At 41.1% G+C, this 10,623-nt stretch overlaps 1 pseudogene; it reads right to left on the reverse strand.

Moving 5' to 3' along the window:
* Positions 1-10,420, reverse strand: part of LOC117543186 — a 24,340-nt pseudogene extending 13,920 nt beyond the window's left edge.
* Between the last annotated feature and the right edge of the window lie 203 nt (positions 10,421-10,623).

The raw sequence follows: 10,623 nt of genomic DNA on the forward strand, positions 1-10,623 counted from the left end.
CACACATACACACACACACACACACACACACACCTCTCTCTGCTCAGTGTCATGGTGGGAGGCTCCAGGTTGGGGTTTTCCAGAGACTCCATCTGTGGGCCGGACAGGAAGTAATAAAGTGTGCGGAGGGCGTCTGCAGCCCAGGATACTGACGTCTGATTGGCTGAGAGAGCGGGGCTGTGGGCGGGGCTCGAGCTGCGCAGACGCTGCAGATGGTGCATCGCCCGAGACACCAGATCACCTGCAGAGAGGCATCAGTTATTACACAGATTATTCTCATGTCCTTTAAACAATAATAGTGTAAGATCTTTTTTAAAGAACCCTTAAACGACACCTGCTTACAAACACCTGCACACGGACTCAAAGAACTACAATATGTCCAAAACTCTGCTGCCAGACGCTCCGACCACATTTAACTTCCACTTGAATTTGGACTGTTTTGTTTCTCTGATCTGATTGTATGTAAAGTGTCTCTGAGCACTGGGAAAAGCGCTATATTAATATTATGTATTATTATTACAACATAATGTGAGCCAAATATCTCGATTAATAGCAATTAATTATTATTACACTTCACAATAAGGCACCGTTAAACGTAGGGGTGCGTAAGGAGGTATGAAAGTGTCATTCTCTGCAACACAGAGCCACGAATAAGGCTACTCTTCCACCTTATATTGCTCTACATATCACACGTTATTAAGATTAAGGGGTTCCAAAGGCCTGCTCCTCTGTAAGTTAAATCAAGACTAAATGTATTAACTTTTGATAGTGAAAATAAAATTAAAATACATTTTTGATTGCAGTGTTGTTTTAATTTGTCCTAATCCTCTGTTGCAGAGTAAAGCTTGTGCATAAAACCAATATAAATGCCACTATTATCTTATTAATGGAATTGCTGGGTTCTCTTATTGCATGCTTTGATTTAAATACTTCAGTAGACGGTTACATTCATCACCAATTCATCAAGTTAGACATTCTGTTCAGATTTATTTCTCTGTCCCCTCAAAAAAATTGATTGGCAGAAGAGCGTTCATTTTCAAAGCCCCAACTGACTGGAATACTTTACCTGCTGCTATTAGATCTCTTGCATCATTGGGTTTATTTAAACATGCATTATCATCTCACTTTCAACTGGTCTGCACTTGTTATAACTGATATTGATGAAACTGATTTGCTTGACTGTCTCAAATTGTAATGATTGTGTGCATTGCTTGAATTTCACTTAACAGACTGTATGTGGTTTGTCTTGTGTGTCATGTTTTGCATTTTGTCTTTTTGTTTATGTATGTCTGTAAGTTGTTGCTATTGTCGGGACCCCCTTGAAAACGAGATGGTGCATCTCAAGGGGTTTATCCCAATCAATCCAATTTATATATATATATACATATTTGATATGTTCAGTTGTAGAGTAGGTTAGACAAACAACTACTAACACCTGAATAAAGATGTCAACATTAGGATTTTGTGCATTAAATAAACCTGTTTAAAGATATAGCTGTCTTATAAATGTTAGCACTTTAAAGTAAACGGTGTTAGGAACAGAGAATATATACTTATAAGTGTTAAAGTTTAGAAAGAGCGACACATATAAATTTGAACTTATACGCACTCGCCTTCCAGTGTGCATTGACTTTCAGAGTTTATTGATTCACTTGCTCCCATCAGGACCATATAGTCAGTCAAAAAAATGTATTTTCTGGGAGAGAGGAATGTGGGAAACAGTAGTGAAGTACATGCTGTGTTTGAGTGCGTTGTGGTCACATTAACATGTCATCAGAGGGTGCGTAAACAGAGCCATGAACACTGAAGCGTTTCTCTCTAAGAAACGAGATAATGAGGTACGGTGGCCTGCAGGGTGTGAAGGTGCCCTTGTTTTCTGGATACAAGCCACATTATGTAACCTTTAGGGGGGGGGTGGCGTCTAACGACCTGTCCCCAGACAGTTTAAATAAACACACACAAAACACAGGAGCCGACTGTGGCCTCAGTAACACACACACACACACCCACACACACACACACACGCACACACACACAACACACACACACACACACACACACACACACACACACACACACACACCACACACACACACACACACACACACACACACACACACACACACACACACACACACACACACTCACTGAGCTCGGAGATGCTGCCCACGCAGGTGGAGAGGAGGTCCTGCTGCAGAGCTCTCAGCTCCTGATGGAGGTAGGCGTCCTCCCTGCTCTCCATCCAAACCTCGGGAACCTTCGAGTACGGGTTGATGTTGGCCGGCAGCGACAACTCACCTAAAAAAACACACAATATTTATGAGAAAATGCAGAAAACGAGTCCTTAAACCCTTAAAATTAGTCAGCAATTTACAACTTCTTGTCCCCTCTTTTGACTGCGTTGAAATAAAGGTCTGTGGCTGAGAGATTGTTATTCTACGACATCAAATACGTCAGTAAATACTCCGCTGGTGGATTTAAAGACGGCGGTTGCTAACAAGTGTCTAAATGAGACGACTAAACATCATCACGCCAACATTAGGGCCTTTAATTTAGCAGTGGTGACATGAAGTCATGTGACTCCAAAAAGAAACAACAGATTCAAATCCAGACCCGGTGTAATGGCAACAATTTTTTAATCAGAATAAGAATCAGATCACCCAAACACTGAAATGTGCCAACATGTGGCTAAATACAAAGCTTTTGTTTATCAGAGACAGATATCTTGATGGTTAACATTTGGTTAGCAGCTAACTTTGCTAGCGACATAAAATAGCTGTGTCTTTAGCTAAACTTTGTCAAATAGGTGTATTGATACTGGTAAAAACGATGTTTCTGTGGTTGGCTTCAAAATCCATTTGACTGTAAATCGTAAACAGCCGTGTCTTTGATACTTGACAATTGATTTTAACAGAACAACTTCAAAACATCTTTAATCTGAACTAATTCTTCCACTGCAGAACGAACCACAACCCAAAGACTTTCTCCATTTCATCCGCATGATACACCTCCAACATGTGTGGTGTTAAGCACACCCTCCCATTGTGTGAAGTTGAAACGGTATTTGCTGACTCCTGATCTTCCACACAATGGAAACAGCTTCAGAGGCGATCTGCCCAAAAGCTAAACAAACTGAAGCCTCCTGCAGCTGAGAGTACACCTCAAACATGTACAATCATTATGTATGTGAGGAAAAACATCGTAATCATCATCTTCCTCATCATCATCATCTTTAGAAAACCACAGTGACGGGTTTAAACTCTAACTTTTCTTTTTCAGACCAATGCATGGATATTAAATTGAAAGGAGAAAGACGTAACAACTTTCTGTAGAGATTTCAAAAACATCAAGACCAGTGCACTTAGACCAGGGTTTCTCAAACTTTTTCATACCAAGGACCACTTAACCAATAAAAAAACACTCGTGGACCACCTAACTCCACAAATATAAAAAAACACATCGTTTTTCTAGAAGAGATTACAAATCGCCTGAAAATGGTACAAACAAGTGAAAGTGAAACTTAACCTCGCTCCATTGCGGAGATATTCCCGCGAGAGTGTGGAAAACTTTTATTTATTTATTTATTTCAAATGTGAAATGTTACCAATATACTCACGGACCACTAGGGGACGCTCACGGACCACCAGTGGTCCGCGGACCACACTTTGAGAAGCACTGAATGACACTTAAGACGTGTGATTATCCAGAGTATAAGAGTTCATTTATTAAGACAAACACAATTAGATTACATGAACAAAGATATCTAAAGGTAATCTCATTACAAGCAATTCATTTTATGTGGGAACATTCGCAGCTTTGTACTTTAAAAGCTAGCAAACGTAAGTGCTTAACAGCTAGGTAACTGTTGCTATCGAACTAGCTTACGTTAGCCAGCTATCTAACAAGCTAGCTAGCGAATGTTAGTTATTTATTTTACAAGCTATGCACTGTAACATTTGCTGTATATTGAAGTAATAACAAGCTTATGTTAGCTAATTATCCAACAAGCTAGCTATTGAAGGTTAGTTAACTACTTAAAAAACTAGGTTTACAATCTAACTAATTAACTATGTTAGCTACATGTAACACAAGCTAGCTGGCGAACATTAGCTATTTACTTTCTCACAGCTCCAAACATCACCGTAAATTCCAAAGTATGCGCTCTCTGGATAAAATAATGATATATTATTCATCTAAATGGTTAGTTTCTCAACTGAGAGAGTATAATGAATTAATAAAAGTTCATTAAAAAGCTTAAAATCAGTTTATTTGGCCAGCAAAGGTTGGTAAAGCTGGCGACGTTATGCAAAATAAATTAAACATACAATCTAAACAGAAGTACCAACACAACATAGGACAATATGGAAGCACCACAGGGAAGCATAAGGTGAATTCATTACACTTTTAACAAATGTTAAAGTAGAAAATGTCCTTTGTTCATGTTAAATGCAGGAACCAGGGTTAATACACTGTTGATTAGTGACAAAAAGGTCACATAAAGAACATGTATTCCTGCTAAGTGCTCGACCTCCGCCCCATCGAACACCTCTGGGAAGAGCAGAAGGCCAACAGTGTTTAACACAAGTTCTGATTGAACAGATTCATCACTGGAAAACACACCTCAGCTTTGTAAAAGTCCCCTCTTGTTTGGAATAAAGAAGTGTGTGTGAGTGTGTGGATAATTGGTGCTGATTACTGCTGTGTTTACAGACAGAGCGAGGGGACAAGCATCTATTCATGGCACACAACAGGAGACCATTCTGCAGCGAACAAACCACTGTTTTCTAATCCCTACCTGTGTAACACACACACACACACCCCACACACACACAAACACCCACACACATACACACACACACGGGCCATGTCAACGCAATCTTTCAGTAGTAAAAGCCATAATTCAGCTATGCTTGTCGCTGTTTTTGTGTCCATTTATTTTGTTTTGCACACTGTTTGGGAGAGGAGTTATTTTGTATTTATTGTCCTTTTAACTCTAGTTTGTGATATTTCTGTCCTAATTTTTCAGTGAACCCCAAAGCCAAAACGGTTGTTGCTTGCTAGCTTCTTTAGTTACATTTACTTTTTTCACCTATATCTGTAAAAATGTAAGAAAAAGTAAGCAGGGGCACTGTAAGAAGCCAAACATTGTCTTTTAAGGTGTTGCAATCTATTTTGACGATTGATTAAGTCGTCTGAGTCCTTATTCAAAGAGAGAAAAGTCCAAATGTAGCTTCTTAAATGTGAATATTTTGTGTTTTTTGACTCCTCAAAATTGTGCTGTTGTTAAGAAAATATGTTTATGTACAAGATGTCGGCTCACTTTGCAGCACACTCACTCACTCACTCACACACACACACACTCACACACACACACACTCACACACAATGCCCTGCTCACATCCAGAGTGATTAAGTCATTTCCCCCGACTCTCCTCGTGTGTAAGTGTGGCTGAATCAAAACAGAAGTCTGCAACTGCATCCTCAGAGAATGTGTGTGTGTGTGTGTGCGTGTATGCGTGCGGGTGTGGGTGTGTGTGCGTGTCAAATTAAAACAGAAGCACAGTCACCATGCCTGAAAACAACAGGTCTTTTCTGCAGCAGAGAGAGGTGTGTGTGTGTGTGTGTGTGTGTGTGGCCTAGCATTATTATACTTGTGGGGACCTAAATCTGTTTACATAGTCACGTGTGGGGACTCGCCTCCCTTATGGGGACAAATTGGAGGTCCCCATGAGGGGAATCATTAATGTTAGGGTGAAGACTTGGTTAGGATTAGGATTAGAGTAAAGGTAAGGTTAAGGGTTAGGGTTAGGCATGTGTTGGTTATGGTTAAGGTTAGGATAAGTCTCCAGGAAATGCATGTAAGTCAATGTAATGTCCCCTGAAGTGATGTATACATGGTGTGTGTGTGTGTGTGTGTGTGTCTGTGTGTGTGTGTGTCTGTATGTTTGAGGTCAGTAAAGTCTAGGCTTTGTTTAACAGAGCAAACAGAGTCCCAGTGAAGATCAAAACTGACATCTTGTAGATAAACGTTGCTTTATAGACGCCAGAAAATGCGTTGCTGAATCACGATTTTGCAGTTTATGTAAAAAATGTCATGTCAAAATCGATTGAAGAAACTTATTTTGAATAAAATACATTATGTTGGATTAGAACTGCAACAACATTACTTTCAAATTAGATAATTTTCAAGAGGAATGACTCTTAATTTAAAATAATTTAAAAAAGGATTTCTGCTTCAAAACAGTGACAACTATGGATTGAGAAACACCTTTGCTTCTGCAATACAGAAAAATGACTTAGACTAGTCACATAAATCACATAATGCTTACTAAGTGGGATGACAAAATAGGAAATCTACTTTCCAAAGCAGAAGACATTACCATGAATATCAGTCTAATGAAGTTGAGGGGCAAGACATGTAAAATAATACAAAATAATAGCTCTTCCAAAACAGTTACAGAAACGTCAGTCTACCCGGCTAATATGTGCAAAAACAAATAATAATAAATCAGGAGATAAACTCCTCTATTTCAGGCAATAATGAAAAACAACGGGCGTTTGCCAGTTTCTCTGCACTCTCAGTGGTTCAGGAGTGAATACACTCCTGGTACGTCACAGATTCATGTCAGACATGCATCAGAATTGGCGGGAGGGCGTTGTTTGGGTTGGTTAATCTGGTTAGAAGCTGCAGGCGGTTTGTGTGGAGCCAGAGAGGATGGACGGCTTTACAAAAGATTCACAGAGGAGGAAGAAGAGGAGGTGTTAACAAGAGAGAAGAGCATGATTACGTCTCGTTAAAACATCCCAAAGTCCTCCAGAGAAAGACTTAATTAAAGCCGTTCATCATGGAGGAGTGAAGTCATCAACCTGATTAATCACTTAGTCCTCTCTCTTTCATCATCAAGACCATGATGGCCTTAATAATTAAGACAAGTACCAATACAGTAATGTCAACATACTTAGTGTGAAGTGAAAGTACTGCTTAAGTAATCTCAAGTTTTGTTATCAGTCAAATGTATTTAGAGAGGCCTCCATAACAGAATGTATCATTATGTTACCCCAAGGTAATTTGTGAAACCAAACCATACTCATTCTGCAGGAAAATGATCTCCATTTGACATACTTATTTATGTGTGTGTGTGTGTGTGTGTGTGTGTGTGTGTGTGTGTGTGTGTGTGTGTGTGTGTGTGTGTGTGTGTGTGTGTTTATTTAACGGTGAACCTCGTGCTCTGCAGTCTGCGCGGGAATGAGAGCTTCCTTTGTGTCGTGTGTGCGGGTCGCAGGCTAACAACACACACTCTTTACTTCACCCGCTTCTTCCTGTGTGTTCTCGGGGGACCATCGGACAGGGGTCTGAAACATGTATCCCAGCATGCATTGGGCTCAAACTGTGCGTTAAGACTGTGTTAATGACGATTAGCTAAAGGTGGCTAATGTTGGGCGTGATGAAGTTGAAAACACAATTTACGACAAAACCATTGACTTCCAGACCAGGGGACAGGAAGAGATCGAATGCTGACTCAATATCCAGATTTAGGATTAGACAATCACAACAGAGCCGGCCAGCTGACCAATCAGAGCAGACTGGGCTCTGGTTTCAGACAGAGGGTGAAAAGAGGTGCTGCAGCACAGGCAGTATGAGAAAAATAAAGAGCTTTTTGAACATTAAAGCATGGAGACATGTAGAGACGCTACAGGCCCCTTTAACCAACTGAACATTCACATCAAAGTTGAAAATCGTACTCGTTCTTCTTTAACATATGGTAATAATGTGATCCTGCATGCAAGCACAGAATCATTTGAGAGTGCCTCCACATGAACTGTCTCTCACACACAAAATAATCCTAATACAAATCCCAGACGTTTATCAGGAAGATCTTCCACTTTCGTTTATTACCCAAACTGCCTGTTTCCTGTCTGAAGGGGTTTTCCCATCACACTCGCCACACTGCCGGATATTATCTATTATTTTAATCTAGATTATTCTCTGAGTAATTTAATGCCACCAACGTTTCACTCTGTAATACCACACAGATTTAATATAGGACTGATTCGGAAGCAGGGGGTTTCTAAAAGAGAGGGGACTTCAAATATATCTGGCAGTAGAGCAGCAGTTAGTTACATTATTTGTTACTTAATCCAATCTATTCAAGTTGTTGTCTCCAGTGCAGAAGAAGAAGGAGGAAAACTAGCTTCTTGTTAAACTGGTGAAAGAAAAATGACAGAAGGTGGAGGAACTTATATCTGTTTACATTCAGACTGCATTTCTGCTTAAAACAAATGAATATCTGACAGGACATAAGAATGGAAACATAATTGAGCGTCACCAGGAACAGGGAACCTCTCCTGTGAATCCTGACATGTGTTTTTTAGGGGATGGACTGTGAGTGTTTTCTAAACATGTGACATTTCACACAAGGTCATTTTCCCGGGTAAAGTTTGTGTTTGTAGAAAGTTTCCCAAATCAAAGGTATGTCATGAACAAATTCAAGAAATGGGAAAACCTCAAATGTTAACAACTGAAATGAAGGTTTAAAACCCAGATAACATGTGTTCTGTTCACATAATAAAACGACTGATTTATTTGGACATTCTTCCAAAATTCAAGTTTAATAATAACGTGTACTTTTATCCAATCTTGACGGATTTAATAAAGTAAAACAAAAAATTAAGTGCTGTAGATATATGTCATTAAATATAGTCTGTCAATATTTTTCTTTCTTTAAAAATGTCATTTGTAAAAATGCACAAAACCTAGAAGCGAATTTCTCCAATTTCAGTTTTCTATAACAAAAAGTTAAACTCAAAGATATTGTTTATTTCTATTTTAAATAACATGAAGCAGCAAATCTCACATGTTTAAAAAAAATAGAGAAGTTTGATCTTTGTGTTTTAAACATTACAGTTACATAGTTTATTACCTGTCCCAACAGTTTGACAAACAGTTCCTTTACTTCAAATTAAATCCATATGTCTTTCTGTTAATTATATAATGATATTTGAACCTGCAACGTATTCAGATGGAAATGAGATATTCATTCTGGCATAAATTGTCTTTTTTCCCTTTTTTATTAATGTATGTATATGTTCCTTGTTTATTAAAGACTAATTATAAATACATGTATGAGTTTTGATTTCATGGAGGTAAAAATAAATGTTGTCGTGGAGGTAATTTAACTCAAATTCAAATCAAATTGGCATTATTGGCATATCAAATCATGTTGTACAGTTACAACAACAAAATAAATAAAAATAACACTATTCATACATTATAACAATACATGTGGCACACAGCAAAATGCCAACAATAACATGTAATTAACTCACCATTCTTGTTTCTGCCACAGATCAGATGCTCGTACCCCTGCAGGACCCCCCACAGCTCCGCGTCGCTGTTCACGGTTCCTTCCAGCAGCTCCACGGTCACCGGGCAGCAGGACATCTCTCCGCCGGGCAAAAGCTCCTCTTCTTCGGCCAAACGCACAACCCGCACCGCCCGTCCCACCACCTCCTCCGTCAAACTCTCCACACATGCTGCGAGACACACTGCCGCGTACTCATGCACATGCACCGACACACGCGTCTCCACCATCCACCTGAAGAAGCGGCCAACGGACAGCGTGAGCCCGCAGCGCGCGGACTTCCCCCTCTGGCGCGCGGGGTCCCCGGAGCTCATGCAGTGCATAGACACCGCCTTCACCGCCGAAGAGATGCACTTGTCGGCCAGAGACCAGCTGAGCACCAGCCTCACCGCGCTCTGGACCTCCAGGCGTGTGCACCGTCTGTGGAGCTCACTGAGCCGTTGCGCCTCGCGGGAGATCCGCACCAGAGCGCGCCGCAGCAGAGAGGAGAGCCGCTGGAGAGCCTCCTCTGTGATGGATGTATGCGAAACTTTACGCCACGACTTCCCGCAGCTCCTGCTCCGTCCACGGGTACTCCCTCCACCTCGGGCAGGCGGGGACACTTGAGCAGGAGGTCCGAGGCGTCCTCTGGTAATGAATCTCACCGTGGTCCCAGCTACCGTCCCTGCTGCTCAGAGGAGCCGCCGTGCCGCTGCCAGGCTCCCCGCGGAGGAGTGCTGCTGTGCGGCGGAGACTGCCTCGACCCACCGGATGAGCACAGGCTGAGGGACGGGCTGAGGTCCCCGGTCACATAGCCCGGATCCAGGCTCAGGGTCTCCAGGTTCTTCACCAAAACACTGCTGGACATGATGTAGATTTGTTTTACGCACAGTGGAGTAAAACGCTTTCCATGAAGTCCAAGTTTCCCTGGAAGAAGTTCAACTGCCCAGATCAGACAGCTGTACCACAACTGACCAACACATGAAGAGGAGAGAGAACTGACCAAAACATGAAGAGGGGAGAGAACTGACCAAAACATGAAGAGGGGAGAGAACTGACCAAAACATGAAGCGGGGAGAGAACTGTTTTACGCACGAACCAATCACATCCAGACTCCATAATAATAACACAGGTGAGTTTACCGATAGCGCCTCCCTGTGGCCAAACTAATGATTACAGAACTGGGTAAAAAAGCTTTTAAATATGCTGCCCCATTTGCTTGGAATAATGTACAGAAGGAGCTGAAACTGTCAGATGTGATCACTTTGGGGGAATTCAAGCC

This window comes from Gymnodraco acuticeps, unplaced genomic scaffold (genome assembly GCF_902827175.1).
Source record: "Gymnodraco acuticeps unplaced genomic scaffold, fGymAcu1.1, whole genome shotgun sequence".
Classification (NCBI taxonomy): Eukaryota; Metazoa; Chordata; class Actinopteri; order Perciformes; family Bathydraconidae; genus Gymnodraco; species Gymnodraco acuticeps.